This window comes from Gorilla gorilla, chromosome 3 (genome assembly GCF_029281585.2).
Source record: "Gorilla gorilla gorilla isolate KB3781 chromosome 3, NHGRI_mGorGor1-v2.1_pri, whole genome shotgun sequence".
Taxonomy (NCBI): Eukaryota; Metazoa; Chordata; class Mammalia; order Primates; family Hominidae; genus Gorilla; species Gorilla gorilla.
This window is the reverse complement of record NC_073227.2, coordinates 131,345,929-131,363,382: the sequence shown is the minus strand read 5'-3', so window position 1 is coordinate 131,363,382 and position 17,454 is coordinate 131,345,929. Positions and strand designations below refer to the sequence as shown.

At 31.4% G+C, this 17,454-nt stretch overlaps 1 long non-coding RNA gene across 1 annotated transcript in view; it reads left to right on the top strand.

Moving 5' to 3' along the window:
• The window catches only part of LOC109026585 (uncharacterized), a 32,880-nt gene extending 28,165 nt beyond the window's left edge, over window positions 1–4,715 (top strand). The window contains exon 3 of the long non-coding RNA XR_002005598.3: window positions 4,431–4,715. This is a non-coding gene — a long non-coding RNA (uncharacterized lncRNA). The remainder of the gene's footprint in view (window positions 1–4,430) is intronic.
• Window positions 4,716–17,454: the final 12,739 nt, after the last annotated feature.

Here is a 17,454-nt window from a genome sequence, read left to right as displayed (position 1 = left end):
CGTCTCTGATTAAAGTGTATCCTCATCCACAAACTCCCAGTAAGTGGTGGCCTGAGAGGCAGCCTCTCAGGGTAATACGCCATTGATATAGGTCTTGTATATGAATGAGAGCCTGTCTGGAAGAGTTGAGAAGGAATTTGTCCATCACTCCTTTGCAGGACCTCCTTTTAGCTGAGCACAGCAAGGGTTATCCTTTAAATAATGTGATCATTCTTTAGTCTGATGATCATGTGTCTAATTAAATGTGCCTCTTAAATGGCTCATGTAAGATTTATTATTACTAACAAAGCCTACTATGGGAAAAGCTACTTTCACTAGATGTTGAAAATTATTTTTTGATCCAAAGAATAAATTTCTGATATTAGCTTTGAACCAAAATAAACTACTTCTGTATTTGTTAGTATGATTCTGAGGAAGGCATGGTTTTCAACTTCTCTAGAAAAGAAGACATAGGATGTGGACTGAATAAGCAGTAATGCAATAGACACAAACTAGTTTTTAGGGCATTCACCACTAGAATCTCCTTAAATAGAACTTATACAGTGATCTCAGGAAAGGACTGTTTTCATTACTTGATTTATGAATATGTCCCTTCCTATATTCCACACTCAGCAACAGGTGCTCCAATGCCCAATCTTCATGGTATTGTATTAGGCTCTCCATTATGTATGAATAACAATGACTCTCCAAGAGAATTAGATGTATTAGCAAGGAAATCTGCATCTGGGACAAATAAATTTACAATTTATTATATGCATAATTTTACATCCAAAGGCTTTTAAGCAATAATGGCTAGAGAACAACTAGTTATATTTATAGTTCGAAGTGCCCCAATCTCTGAAAAGCCATTACCATAACCATATTTTGATGTCAATCCACATTTTACTTGAAAATATACAGTTCCTGCCAAAATAGCAGTAGCTTATTTAGATATGCATGCTCTACTATAATAAAAGTGTAAAAATTAGTAACAGTTGTTCCATGTCAATCGCATGCTGAAAGCGGATACTCAACAGATATGAAATCTGGAATAAGACCTACATCTCTTTATAGTTCTTTTCTAGGATTTTTCTAAAGCAGACCTCATTTGATATTTCAAACCATTTCTAACCAAGACAGCACTTGTAATTTGAACCATTTTGTATCGTTTTGCCCATTCTTTTTCAAGCTTCTCCAATCACTCTTCTCTCACTTGATTATTAAATATTCTTAATATTGCAATAAATACTTTAAAAAGAAGACCAAAATTAATAATATCTACCAATTCTACTATTTGTGATATATACCAAATGAGAAACAGGAATAACAAGCAGAAATTAATTTCATTGTTAATTTAACATATAATTTTTTTCTTCCCCCAAACATTTCCCCAAATCCATTCATATATATAATAGTAATCAAATAAACAAATCTGAGCACCAAGATCTATCTTCTACTCTAGCTTTGGAGCCTATGACTGAGAATTAATGTAAAACAAACACTACAAATTGTTCTTCAAACTATTAAGAAAATTAATACTGTATATTCAAGATATTCATTCATTTGTTGGTTAATCATTTCTAGAACACCTACTGTGTTGTGTTTACCTCAGGAGTCTATTATGAGAAAATGTAAATTCAGCTATTCATACATATTCACATAATAAAGAAAAGCAAAATTGTCATATTTTTAAGTATTATAGTATACCATTCTTACATTATGGAGTAAGCAGTGTTTCAGGTAATATGTCGGTAATCCCCACACCTTTAAAACATATTTTAGAGCAGCATTAACACACGCCCACTCAAATACATTAATGTTTCCATCTCCACTGACTCATTTGGCCCAAACGAGCTCATGTGCTTTCTCAAGTAGATAAATGAAAAGGGGATTTGAAGAGGCATTTGATAAATTACAAAGAAATAAACAATTAGAACCTCATACTTTTACCCAAAAGAACCTTAAAACAAGGAATGTCATAGTATCTATTTGCTTTTATTTGAAGGATGCATAATATACATCATAATATACTTACGCTGTACTTAATAGTGTTTATCTCTGAAAATTTTTTCTAAAGACCACCATAACTGAAATAATAAGTAGAAAATCATCAGAATCTACACCCCTTCCATCAGTATTTAACTTATTGAACAACTTTCAAAAATCACATACACAATATACTTATTTTAAAACATAACCATATAAACTGCTTTGGAAATTGTATATTGACAAGTTCATAATTTCTTACTTCTATATATTTAAATTAAGACTTCAATAAATACACCAGTAAATGCATTTATTATTAAATAGAAATTTCTTTAAAAATTCAAATCTTAACATATTAAAAAATATAATAAAAGACTATTTTGTTCTTTAGTATGCAAGAGTTAGATTGCTTGACCTCTCTTTTAATGACTTAATTAGCTGTACTAAAGCCCAGCTGGGCCTCTGCTGACAACATAGCTAGATATTTCAATCAAGCAGTGTTATGGAGAATAAGTAATAAATGCTACCTTGTCGCCATACAGTCCCAAACCATAGAGCATGCTGGTAATGCTAAATTTGATCAGTATGCCTCGTATTTCAATTAGTCGTGGTCTGAATCCCTAAAACTGTGTAATGTGTATGAATTCCTGATATCAGATACAGAACCACAGTCTCCCACAGTTAGAAGCCATTGAGTTTGCTTTTATTAGCAGCCAATTAATGGCAAAAATCTGCATCGCTTTTAAAATTTATAACCTCCATTCCAGCTGCATCCACGGCTCCTGCTATACTGTATACAATCAGATCCATATCACTGTCGCAAGTCAGACAGCTGCAAACTGTATTCTGTCCGCAGAAGTAAAAAATCCTTTCATACAGAAGCTTTTTTTAACCTCTTAGAAGTTCTTTTCAAAGCCCAGCAGCACTAGTCACTTTGCGACAATGAGCGATTTAATACAGAAAGAAAGAAATCTACACCAAGGTAACCTCTTGGGATGTGCTAGGTTTTCAAACGGAGTGAAACCCTACCACTCCGGCACTGCACAAGGGCAAGCAAAGCCACTTCTCCTGACCAAGGCTAAGAAAATATAAACATATAAAACCTGACCCTCATCCAAAGTTAACCCATTGAAGTCTCTGTAGTCATTAAAACAAAGTGATATAACACAAGTGCAATATTAAGTAACTTACATAAAATTTTGGTATTCAAATTTGTATGCCTGAACCTTAGATGTTTCCCTCATATTACATCTGTGGAGATCACATTCCCCATCAAGAAGCAGTTTATTACGTACCTCAAGATTTCTAGACATTATTTTTAGGAGCCAGGCTCTTTCTGACATATGATAAGACAGGAAATTTAGATGTGATCAGATTTAGTAACAGAGCATAATTGCTTTGCGTATAGCTAATGCTGTCCTTTCAAGATTATTAAGAGAATAGTTCAGCTTTATGGTATCATATATTTAAGTTGCCTTATACATAGTATTCTGTGAGGCCTGGAATATTTGATATCTGATCATTATAATGTTATTTGGGAGAAATAAAGTAGAAAGTTTCTTCCTTTGGTCTTCTACAAAATGGCATTAAATTTTAAAATACATAATAGAGATGTTTATATTAATACATATGTATACGTTTCTATGTTTGTTTAACATAGGATTTAAAAGATAGATAAAAGAATTTACCTGGAAAAAGAGGAGCATGAAAAATACATACCAACTCTAATACATAGTAACAAAAATGTTGTACTAGGATAATACAAACTGCTGCCATGGCTATTTAAAGACAATAAAATCCTATTTTACAAATTTCAGCTGCTAATAACCAGCATTCTTTCTAACTGCTTAAATACTGCAGTAAGACTTATAATGCCACTGTGAAATCATAAGCTAGTACTTCAAAGGTGTTGTATCTGTTACAAATTTAATCTTCACTGCTTTGTCACAACTGATTTCATCCCAGCAGCTTGGAGATGCAGCATAACAACATTCTTGTTGTCCTAGACAACCTGAACCAAACTGTTAAATACCTGCCTGATGCCCATGAATGATTGTAATATCGCCTATGGAATCTCCCAACAACCACCCTCAAAATGTGCAATTAGTCTGTTCCAGTTAATACGAGGAAAAATGTATGCTTTACGACGTTCACAAATTGTAGGCATTTTAATGGCAGAGACAGAAATTCTGTGCTGTATTTCATAAATGGCACAGTATTGTGTTCATTGTATTAAAAATATTCTGCTTTTAATACTTTATATTAGGACATTTCACAACTGTGTAAAGTAAGTTAACATAGGTTTGAATCTAAAGTAATTTTCTTCCCACATGAGGAAATATACTATTTCATTAACTATAATGGATATTAGAAGTCCGTTTAGTTTTTAAATACCAAACATTTTTGTCTTTGAAATATGTTTCTGAAAAAACAGCTGTAAAGCAAATGTTTTTGCTTCCTCCCAGGTATACAGTGACACACCGTTTGCGGTAGAAGCGAGGGGAAATGATCTGAACAACTGAAAGAATTTGTGTTCATGAAGTTGCTCAGACAAGGAGCTGATGGAGCAGGGCATTGAAATCTCCTTGCATATTGGAGTTTAATTATAAAGCATTAGGTTAAATTTAACTCCTCAGAATCATTATGAAAATTTGTAACTCTCTGGGACAATTTTAGATCCATCAACTGGCACATAAATTTAGCACTCATACACTATATGTAGAAGTGTGTAAATATGCAAGCAGCCACCCCCACCCCATAACAATGCTGTGTTATTATTCCACAAGACAGCACTTTTGAATCTGAAATCTTTTAAAATTACTAATCTGTTGCTCTTCTCATGGAACATCTTAACTACTTCACTTGAATGTACTACTTAAGTAATACTAGGAAGTAGTTCTCAATGAATATTTAATTACTGAGTACTATGGTTTAAATCTTCCAACCAAGAAAAATAATGCATAGAAAATTATATTTATTATATATCTCAAAAACTGTTGAAAATTCTGAAGTTCTAGCAAAGATCACTCTTCTTTACGAAATACACATCATCATTACAATGTCTGTGTCAGACATAGTATGAATATGATCTGTATGTCTTCAGTGAATTCAATAACTTAGAAGATGTCACAATGTAACTTCCAAAAAAAATGAGAACACAATTTTGTTTATACGAAGACCTGGCATAAAATAAATATGAATGAATCATTTTTAACACAAGATACGAAAACTCAGTTTGCAGGCAAATTAAGCAAAAACAAAATGTGCTTATTGTAAATATCCTATCCTTATTAGGAAACAATTACATTGTTTTCAGTAGATTTTTAATTCCTCTTGATGTGCCACTTAAAATGATTTGATTCCAAACTACTAGTGATGCAAGTTTAAACACATCCTTTAACTAGCATGGTAGTGACATATATTAAGTTGCCCATATGCAATTCACACTTGTGACTTTTCTCTGCCATTCATGAATTATGCAATTATCCCTAACTCATGGAAATGAAAGTGCATTAACTGCCCACTGTCATGTATTGTCTCTTTCTATCTCTTTCTATGTCCTTGCGCACATATTTCCACAGCTCATTATTCATGGATGCATCTATGCAAGTGTAAATGTACACACATAATATGGAAATAGTCACACATGGATAAATAGCAACCAGACACTTGTTTGTAAAGATCTATGTACTTCATTCCAAACAACAAAATTTAATGAGGAACACCTCTATCCTTGTTATGGATGCCGCAAGGTAAACAAAACGGATGCCATTGTTATAAAGTAATAGAGGGATTTTCTCATGCAGGAAGGAATGAAGTTGTTGGTGTACAAACCTGAAACAGCACCCTTTCATCTCTGACAACTGTTTTTCTAGCTTTTTCCCCCATTAAGAAATATGCTTTTCAGCACTGATTGAAATCTCACTGGAACACTATTCAAAAAATACTGACTGTACCTTGTGTTCCTAATCCTTATCTTTTCTCCATGAATGTTAAGATAGACTTGTAATGATGGCATTTCATTCCTAGAGAAAACAATTGTTTAAAATAAAGAGCTTTGGGGAAATTAAAATATTGCGTTTTCTCCATTGAATGTTATGGTCATGTAGGTGATTCCAAATTTTGAATTGAGCATCGAAACAATTTGCTCCTGGCGTGATGTATTCCTCAGGAAAGTTCTCTGATTTTAGTCTAATAAGCACTAGTGAGCACACACGTGCAACGATCTGTGATAAGGGGAATCATGAGGATTCCTTCTGATTTACATTATTTCTAACATAAACAGGTTGTCTCCATTGAGGTAATTATTTCTAACTAAATAGAATGAATTTTATCAGATATTCAGGTTTTAATTTGCATATAATAAAGTTTTTTAAAATGTTGCCTCAGGCAATAAAAGCAATATTTATTGACTTAAACAAAAGTAAAATATTTTTTCCACAGCACAGATTCTTTATTGCAGATAGTAAAAATTTCATGTTCAGAATTTCTTAAAAATGTTATTTCAGCAAGATAGCCCACTCAGTGTAAACCATATCTACATAAAATTAATTGGAACATGCTTTTTTTGAAAAACAATTATTTTATAATCATCTAAGTACTTTATTAAATATTATTTAAAATTAAACTGAAATCATATAGATTCATAAAGAGATTTCAGTGGTATCTTTATTATATATTAAGAAAGAATGAAATACTTGATGTCAATATTTTGCTGAAAAATGCAGCTTTTCTTCATGATTATACATGCTTCTCTTTTTAATTATTTGATTCTTTTTCTAAGCAAATTTAAAATCAACCATCTTTGTTATACCTAGATAGTTAGACAAACCTTAAATCATTCTCACTAAATATTGTTAAATATTTTGTTAGTTAAGTTATATTTCAAATTCTGCTGCATTTCTCAAGTTACAAATAAATTTCATGATTCTTACATTTTATAAATATTGATAATATGTAAGAAATCTACTCATTTTAATTAGACACAGTGTGACTGAAAAGCTAAAAAGAAAAATGCCGGTAAGTAAAAGATCAATTTCAAAATCGGAAAGACAATAAAATAAACAGGTGAAAATATTCCCCATTTTAAGTTGCAGTATGTAGGAAATGCTTTTCTCTTTAGGAGAAACTTTTTAACAGGTCCTATTACTGCTAAAGTACAAAAGAAATCAAATGTGTTAATCTCTAACACACTATATTTTTTATGTATGTAAGTTGTGATTCACAGAAATACTTTTGCCAAGGCAATAAAAATACCCAAGAATAATTTAGGATAAACACAAGTTTTCATTACTTTTCAGTAATTTCACTGACATCATAGATAATGTGTGACCAGTAGAAGGCACTGTTACAATAAATATATACATACAGCTGCTCATTTACAAACTGGTTGGACATTCTGATGAGAGTTTTACCAACTTTTTACAGCACAAATATTCTTTTCATGTAGACATTAAGTTATAAATTTGTCCTGTAAATGTGAAGAAAAAACTCATTGTGTAACTCTTTCTTGTGTAATTTTCAGTTGGATTTCAGCCCATTTACAATTTTATTACTCTCATTTTTAATTTAATTCATAAAAGAATTATGTGGTCACACTTACCACCCTTAGCACTGCATTTAAGGAATGTTGCTCTCTTGAGAAAGAACTCAGACTGTTGCAGGATTAGACATAGATTCATGTAGACCTTGCTTCAAAACAAGCTTCTGATTTCATTCTTTTTAACCTTTAGAGGTTTGATCATAATTTGCTGGAGCATGCAGGCATGGTCTTTTAATGGAACTGCTTGGATGTACAAAAACACCTCTAATTAAATCTCTGTGAAACATACCACTAACAATGTTGTTTAGTTTGTGTTCGTATACAAAAGCTCTTGAATACCTCTCCAAGTTTACAAAATCCACGTTAAAGGAGCCAGCATTGCAAAAAAATGTTACGGCATATGTTTGGATTTTTGTATTTCAGAGTCCTGACTACTTTATCTGAATTACAGATTTAGAGCTTTGTTATGTGTGATAGTTATGATAATATGATCACTAAAGGCACAGAGACAGGGAGACTCAAATCCCTTTGAAAATCCCTTTCTCTATTTCCTACAGCTGCTGCAGGAGTTTAATATCTGATAGAATGATGAAAAAGAACAGGCCGAACTCCAGTTTTAATAAAAATTTTAACAGGTCTACATATAGTTATGAAAAATGTTATTTGCAATGCCGATTTTTAATAAAATTTTCTTAAACCAAAGAAAAAATCCTCAAGGGGAACCTGATATGAATGTGTTTTTCATATGTACTATTTAAGGCTCTTTAAAGGTTATGAAAGTGATTGATAAAATAAGTTCTATTCTATACAACACAAACCTAAACGCACTTGCACTTTTGCATTTTAATCAAATAAATAAGCAAAGCTTTCATTTTGTGTGTTGGATCAGAAACAAATATTATCATATTGTGTAGTCAATTTTTATTCTTAGCAAGAAAAATTCATATTATTAAATGATAGCATTTTTAAACAAGTCAAAGCACTGCTAACACACACATTAAAGTAGTCTATCATCTATGAATGTATGATACTAAGAAATAATACATTCTCATGAAATTGGAATTGTGCTTCTTGTGTTTTTTGAATTTAAGAAATCATATGAAGTTTGAAGACTTTTTCTTCACAAGAGAAAATAAACACATTAGGTACGACAAAATGAAATTTAATTTAACCCAAGAGCTTCAGAACTTATAAAGAATCTCTCTATAAAGTAAAAACGTCCTAAATGAAGGGTCTCATATGCAGTGGCCTGTGTGGGTGCCCTGTACTGTAATTACCCATTCATCATGATAACACAGCCTGGAAAACAGTCATGAGATAACAAGGCCGGGTCCCCAAAGTATCTAAGTTCACAAAAAATAGAAACAAAGTGTTTCTAGGAAATCAGAAAGACATTTTCATTTACCGATCTAATCTACAGCAACTACAAAATAGGAGCTCCTTGTAACTTCCAATATGCTAAACACAATCAAAGAGTTCAGTTTTAAGCCTTAAAATGTGTGAGTTGTTATTATTTCCATTAAAACCATTGCATTCTAGTAAAACACTGATTCTCTAGCAACACTGACCTTGTCATTGTTTCTGAAACATTTTGAATATCATAGAAAGACTTTTTAACACAATATGCCATGTGTAATATATTAACATTTTCTTTAAAAACTTGATAGACTTTTTGAATTTAAAACTAGCTATACTAACACAAGACAGCCACTATATTCTTTACAGAGGAGCATGCAAACTGTAACCATAAAGCACAGTCTTTATTTTATCCCTAAATAAATATTCACTTTCGAAAACATTAAATTTATTATGCACTGAAATAAGGAAAGGAAAGCATTACCAATCTTATTATAATACTAAGAATTCCAAGGCTAGAATAATAAGCAATATTCTAAACCTTTGGCCCTCTTGTACATTTTACAACAGGAAATTGACAGTTGTGGATTCGTGTCTTATTCATAATCCTACCATTTAACCATTTTTTAAAAACAACTTTTACAACTCTAGAACCAAAATTATTGATGTATTTTGTTTACTTGATATTTTTCTGTATTTTTAGTTAAAAGACATTTTTTGAATGGGGCAAAACGGGGGGCAGGTGATCTTAATCAGGGGATTTGAGAAAAACTGGTGGACTCAAGGTAACGAGAATGAAAGAAAGAATAATTCATTGCTGGGACCATTTTCCCCCTTGATTTCTGTATTGGGATTACAGCAGATTACCTCCAACCAAATACGATTTATCAGATACTTGTAGACACCCTTGATAAATTACACAACTAGGAGTGCAAGTTTCTGATATCATATATCTGAAATGTAAACACTTGCTTATAAAACCTATGATGCACAAAAAAAGATGAGACAAAACCAAACATCACTAAAATAATGCTTCAGCTTTAAGTGTATCTTAAATTTCCTACATAAAGTATTTTCATGCTATTTTAAGAAAGACAATTGGATGTTTAATAAGAGCATTTGCTTTCAAATTGTAAACCAAACTACAATATGCTAGTTTAAACATGCTTTGACCAATTTCACTTTTTAAGATATTACAAGGCTCTATAAAATAAAAACTGGAGATGTTTTAGTTTTTCCAGGAAATTTCCACAAACTATACAAATGTCCATATAAAATAAGAAGTCATTTCATTTTAAGATATATATTCAAGCTTTTAATGGAAGCTCTCATAAAAAAACTTAAATCTTACAGCCCCATGTGGCCATGTCAAACGACATGGATTTTCTGTGCATCAAAATAGACATTTTTTGTATCTATTTTAGGCATTTTTGTGCTCTAAAATAGACATTTTTATTCAAATAAAACGAGACGTTAGATATTAGTTAATGTAACTTATTTTACTCTCATAGAGCAAGAAACTATATTATATAAGCAAGTTTCTTCCCCCCAAAATCAAATACACATAAATAAAATTAACTTTGATCAGAAGCCATATAAAATTACATGCTTTTATTTACTAATAAGTAATTTAATATCTTAAGAAATTCTGAATTTTTTCCTCCAAGTTTTACTACAGAGTGCTGCCAGTTTATTTGAGATTTCAGATATACACAGCCCCTGAACAAAACTGTCTATATATAGGTGAAGAAATAAGAGGTGGTCTCTTTTCTTCACAGATACTGTACATAGTAATTTTAATCCATGTTTTCATCTACATATTTCAAAGGGTTTAAGAATGCAGCATTTGGGGGGGGGGGAAATTATAACAACCTGAAAAGTTTAGGTTTCTATTTTTATTATTGAGGAAGTAGATGATATATTAAATATTATCTAAAATTATCTCTCTGCTTAACTTTCATGTTTCCATAGAAACCACTTGAGGTATTTCAAAGCCACAGTAACTCTAACCACTGGTCTTTATAAAAGCTTTTGTAAGCCTGACTGATAATCATTTTCCCCTCTAAAATTTAATGGTGGGATAAATCACACTGAATACATATATTTAGGTTTCCAATATACAATATTTTTTAAAATAAGTGCATTTTTATAAATACAGAGACATGGAGAATAAGAAATTCTCAAATAATACTGACTTTATTTTACTAAGAAACAGAGTATTACCCATTTTTCTGTATCTTCAAAACAAATTATCATGAGTTATAAGAATTGCTATAGATTACTGCATATTAAGCAGATTCTAGCTTTGAATTTCTTTATTGGCCTTGATATTTATGGTCCTAACTGAGGATTCCATTTAGCCATTAATTACATATTTCTTGCTTAAGACCAGGAGTACCTAAGAGATCAATTTTTAAAAATTTCATATTCTAAAATAATATCACCAGACAGCCTCTTTAAGAAAGTTAGATAACTTGAAAAACAGATAAATTAGAATGTGGTTATTCATATCACAAAAGAATTCACAGATGGTTTCACGGAAATAGGGAGTTCCCTATTTAAGTGTTTGTTGACAGATCATTAACTACTTGACAAAGAAGCTATGGGGGCAGAAAAACTTAGAGCTCAAGTGCTGGGAGACACTGCCAATGGGAGATCAATCAGATATGAAGAAAATAAAGCATCCTTGCAACGACCATGTGAATCAGAAAATATGACTTACTTTATATTCATGTGTGTATGTGTCTCTGTGTGTGTAAAGAAAGAGCATATATACTGTATATCTACGTGTACATATAAAATGTGTACATACATATATACACACAGACACACAGACCCCTACACATACCTAAAGAGTCAACTTTAACCTAGAATAAGACACTTAACAAGCTAGCTGGATTTCCTTTGTTTATTTTAGAAACTTAAAAATGGTTCATAGATGTTTAAGTGTATATTGTTTTAAAGCACGTCCACTGATAGAATATATGAAATGTCTACTTTCAAGCTTTGTAGTGGATCAATTATCACAAACTTAATTTTCTTGTATGAAGTAATTACATCCTTCTTACTATTACAAACTTACTAAATTCTTACTGTGTACAAGGCATTTTGCTAGACAATTCATTATACAGGCAAAATAGAATTTTAGGTTTTTTTCCAATGATGTAACTGATATGTTTAGAGATTTGCTCTTAGAAAATGTTAAATTATAATGGATTATTTACAAAAATAATATCTTTGGGTTTTTTGTTGTTGTTGTTGTTGTTCTTGTTTTTAAGATCATAGACCTGTGTTTCAAACCACTAAAGAGGCATCCTTATCAATCAGGGTGGTTAGTGTAAATAAAAAAAAATAAAAAAAATAAAGCTTGTAGAAAGTTTTGTCTTCAATAAGTATTCCATCTTTTTTACATTTTTAAAGAAAAGAAAACAACATATGAGGTAAAGGGAATAAAGATGAAAACATACAAATTCATACTAAATATCCTCTTGGTTTATTGTCAAGACAAGCATTGCCTTTGATGCATTAACTGTTAACGACAATCTCTTGAGGATTGCTAAATGAAAATTAACATTTTACTGAAAAATGAATAGCAAATAAGTTTCCAACTTTAGATTCTCTAACATTTCTTTAATACAACAAAAACATATCGTAAGACGTGAGAATTTTTGCAGTGATTGATACCCATTCACATTATTTGGCTTTCTCAACTACCCTCAGTCTCCAACTCAATGCAATTCCAGAAGCCTGTATTGATGGCTTCCTGCCTGCCTAATAGTGGAACTAGGCAGTCGGGCAATAAAATGTGTACACAAACTGTGCTTTCCAAGAGTTTACCCACATTATCTCAGATTTTACCCTATAAAATGATTATTCATTCTTTAAAAAGTATCCTGATAAGAACCTTAAGAACCTTGTTAGATTTCTGAAATCAGTCCAAAAACTTTTAGTGCTTTATTTTTATAACAAACTTTGAGCACAGCCCCAAGTTTTATATAGGGCCCCTAAACATTCTAGATAAACTAGAATAAAGTGAACTTTTAATGCACCATTAATTTTAAAGTATTTTAAATCAATTTTCCACCCGCATTTTTGAAATAAATTCAAATTGCCAAAGCATTTTATTTAGAAGACAAAATCGTACAGGGCATAGAAGAGAGTTACCCCTTCTTTCAAGTGAGTAACGAAACTTAAAAAATTGCTTTGAAGTCTAAATTGTGACACTTCATTTGGATTTGGGGAGGAGGAGTTAAAGAATAAAGCAAAGTTGTGCAGAAAGGGGGAAAGTGTAAAAGGGAGAAAAGAAAACAAGCTTCTTATTACAACTAAATCAAGGAGAGACGGATTTGGCAGTAACCACTGAGTTGAAGTATAATACACTAGAAAGACAATATAAGACAAACACATGTATTAAAGGTAGCACACTTCAAAGGCTGAAAACAATTCATAACATTCTAAATCTTTCTTACCACTCTTTTGGAGTAGTTTCCTTTATTTCAATCCCACCCTATCTCAACATTCCATCACAATCCCAGCATTCCATACAAGTGTGTGTCACTAAATTCAAAAATAAGCACTACATATTTAAGAAATCACAAACTCTACAAATCATGTATAATATATGGCATCTTAAATGAAATTTTATTTTAGTTTCACAATAATAAAACAACTATGTTTTAGGTACATAAATCAACTGTAGCCTTTAAATATATTTGTTTCTTAACCTAATACCTAGGCATACACATGTAGAGTATTGATACATCTTGATTATTTGGGAAGTGCTTGAATTTAGATGACAAATTTCATTTTAAAAAATGTTGACTGATGCATTAATAAGGATTTGCTTTTTTTGAAAGATGAGTAATTTGTCTGGTTATATTGCATGAGAAACACAGTTTAGTGCTCGTTTTAAAGATGAGCAACTTATTAAGGGGCACACACTATTTTGGTTTGTCTTGATTTCACTCTTTGTTTTAGTATAAATTTGCAATGGCTGCTTTGTACAGTATATTATTCAAGAATGCTCACAATTAATATTAAAGATCCTGGGGTCCCCTGAGATCTTCATTTCTGGGAATCCTGAATTTCCTGAGGTGGGTTCATGTACATGAAAAAAATTCCCAGGACCTGCAAGTTTATAACTACATGCCCTTCTGCCAGAGACCGCAAAGCCTGGGTACTCTGGGTGTCAGCTCAAAACTACCAAAGTAATTTGATAGAGAGATTATTTATTCTTTGGCATTTTGACAAAGAAATCTTTTTAAATGAGCAGCTCTAAAGACATAAAGAATTTTATTTAATTTGATAACGTCATGATTTTTCTACAAAATACTAGTCTCACATAATAACTGGTTCCCTTGTTAAATAAAAATATTTAAAAAGATATATTTACTGTTTACAAAACAAAATAATTTCATCTAGTTTTAAATTATGTAATATATATGTCTGAAATTGAACTCATTGAAAGGTATAGAAACATTTTCAAGTAAATTTTAATACCTTAAAAAATAAACACGGCATTTTTAAAGAGTACTTATGTTTCAGAAAAACTATTTCCAACAGCCTTGAACTACCTCCTTCATTAAATTGTGCAAAATTAATCATGTCATTAAGTGTGCTTCTTTCTACATGTCTCTAGCTAAGAACCAACTTCAAAAAGTGGTAATGCAGCCTTTAATAAGAGAAGAAGGTATTTTAGTGGTCGTTTTAGTACCAGTCGCTCTATGTCACATCAAAACTCTTGGATTTTGTTCCAAACCATTCTCTAACAGCAATATATGCTATGTTAAAGGTACATTAAAATTTGTGTGTATCTCTGGATTGGTGGCACAAGCAATAAGAAACTGAGGCATCAGTGACAACTGAAATAAGCAATTATGATAGGTTTTTCTAGACAATACTTGACATTTTCATTCATAAAAATATGCCTTCTACTTGTCTATTTAGTACAAGCAATGCAAGGAAAATACATTTTACATAAGAAAAAATGGTGGTATTATTTATGTTTTAATCAATATATCAATCATCTGATGAATACTGATGTTTATTTTGAAGGAAACAAGAAGAGTATGACTATTTCAATCAAGAAACTTTTAGGGGGATGTTATTCCTAAATTAAATATAAAATTCCATCATACCAAAAATAATTACCATAAATATTTCTAATGCTTAGTAATAAATCACTAGTTTTTAACCCAGTGATGATGTATTTACTTTAAGAAGCAAAAGAAATATGTGGTAAACTAAGGGATTTGTAAAATATCATGATTTAATTCCTTCCTAAAAATATTACCTGTTTTGAAAACCAAATACCACATGTTCTCACTTGTAAGTGGGAGCTAAATGATGAGAATACATGGACACATAGAGGGGAATAACACACACTGTGACCTATCGGCGGGTAGAGGGTGGGAGGAGGGAGAGAATCAGGAAAAATCACTAATGGGTACTAGGCTTAATACCTGCATGATGAAATAATCTGTACAACGAACTTCCATGACACAAGTTTACTACCTGTGTAACAAAACTATACATGTACCCCTGAACTTAAAATAAGTTTTTAAAATTAACTTAAAAAGATAAAAATATATTACCAGTTTTTATTCCAAAATATTCAATATTTTAACTAAAATACTTCCATGGATATTTTGAATATTGAACTTTGGATCTTTCCTGGAAAAACATCTGCTATGCAATTTACATAACTATTCAGTATCTGGGAAAATTTGTTCTTAATGAACAGTCAAGACTCACTAATGTCAATTGGCTCAATATTTAAACAAATGTTGGCAGAATAATTTTAGATTTAAAAAATGGCTGGAATAGAAAGGTCTAGGTAATTTAACTGCTTCTAAATTACTGCAATTCTGCCTATAAACTTAAAATGTCTTACTTGGGAAGCGTTTTCAGAAAATGAGTTAGAGAAACAATTGGTAAGTGAGCCAAGTGAGGATCAACTAGGAGAAACCACAATATTCAATGCAACCGAGCTTGGTTAGAATGCATCACATCTTTTTTTTTTTTTTTTTCCCCCTGCATACAAGGATTTGGAAAGCGGTAACTACAACAAGCCCTGTAACACTATCTGTTAACAGGAGACAGAATCATTCCAATTGAAGCAGAATTAAAAGAGAGCTTTTAAAATGTAATTGACAGATAGATAGATGGATTAGATAGATGGATATACAGATGATTGATCGATAGATAGCTGCATAGATAGATGGTAGGATAGCGATAAGTGATAAATAGATATATGTTTAAAGTTCTCTAATATGTCAAGCCATTATGTTTTCCTCTTTCATTGCTTTTCTATTCTTTCTCTTCGCACAGAACCATCTCCTCCTCCATCATGCCTTCTTTCCAAAAGTTTTGGTGGTAGGTGTAGAGAAGAAACTAGGCCAAGCAGAAATACATGTCTCAAGCAATGGCCTACTATCTAATACTGGAAATGAAGGGAAGTGCTATCCGTATTTTTGTAAGGGATCTCGATGAGATCTAAGCCATGATTAAGGCTGAGTTTAATCTATCACAAATTGTTGGTTCACAGAATTTTTACTTTTTAGCTAGTTATTAGAGAATTCTCTCTAAACTCATTTGTTCCTTTACCGATCTCAACTCTAAGAGTAATATTACTGTGCTTGGGTTATAAATGTTTTATGAAAATAAACTTTTACAAAATATTCCAAAAATTAAAAGTTTCAGAAATGACTTTTTTAACCCCAACTCTCATTTAATATAGGGAAAAACTTGAAATTGCTTATGTATTGATACAGTGATACTATGCACCACATTTGTCTAACCTTTAGTTCATTGACTTCTTTTGCAGACCTGCCAAGATTTTGAGAAAATAAATGCTATCATCACATGATGGCCAGATGACGGACCTATACAAATTCACTTTATAGTATCAAATCCTTTTATCAAAATCATCACCATGATTTGAAACTCAACATTGCCTTGGGGAAATAGCTTCAGGGACATGCTTACAATGAATATTCTTGAACATTTTATTCTAATGTTTAAGGAAGAACAGTAACAGAGAAGGCAAAACATCAGCAAGTCATAACATTTTGAGTTTTTCATCTTCAAATAAATGAACCAAGGAGGACTAAAAGACAAGTGGTAAATGACGATGCCAAGAGACTCTCCTAAGAAGTTTATGAGACACAAAATCTCTCAGCTTTACTTTGTTAAATACACAAACACTGGATTACTGTGAAGAAAAAAATGTGCTACAAGAAATTACAGTTAGCCTTACCAAATGGCGAAATATTTACACAAATCATATCCTCATTTTGTGTGTGTTTTTTGTAAGATGATGATTCTTTTGCCAATATTTTTTCTCAACATTTAAGATTAAGAAACACTTGGATTTACTAATGAATATTTGTCTACATAGAGACATGAAAAATGATTAAAATAGTAGAAAACTTATATTTTCTATCATGTAAAATTAAATTACTTGTACTTTAAAGATGAACACATCACCAAATATCTGTTGATTTTGAAAGAGTGACCCTATAATTTAGATATTAAGTATTAATTAAAACATATTCTGGATTATATGTTTTATATACATATGTTTAAATAAT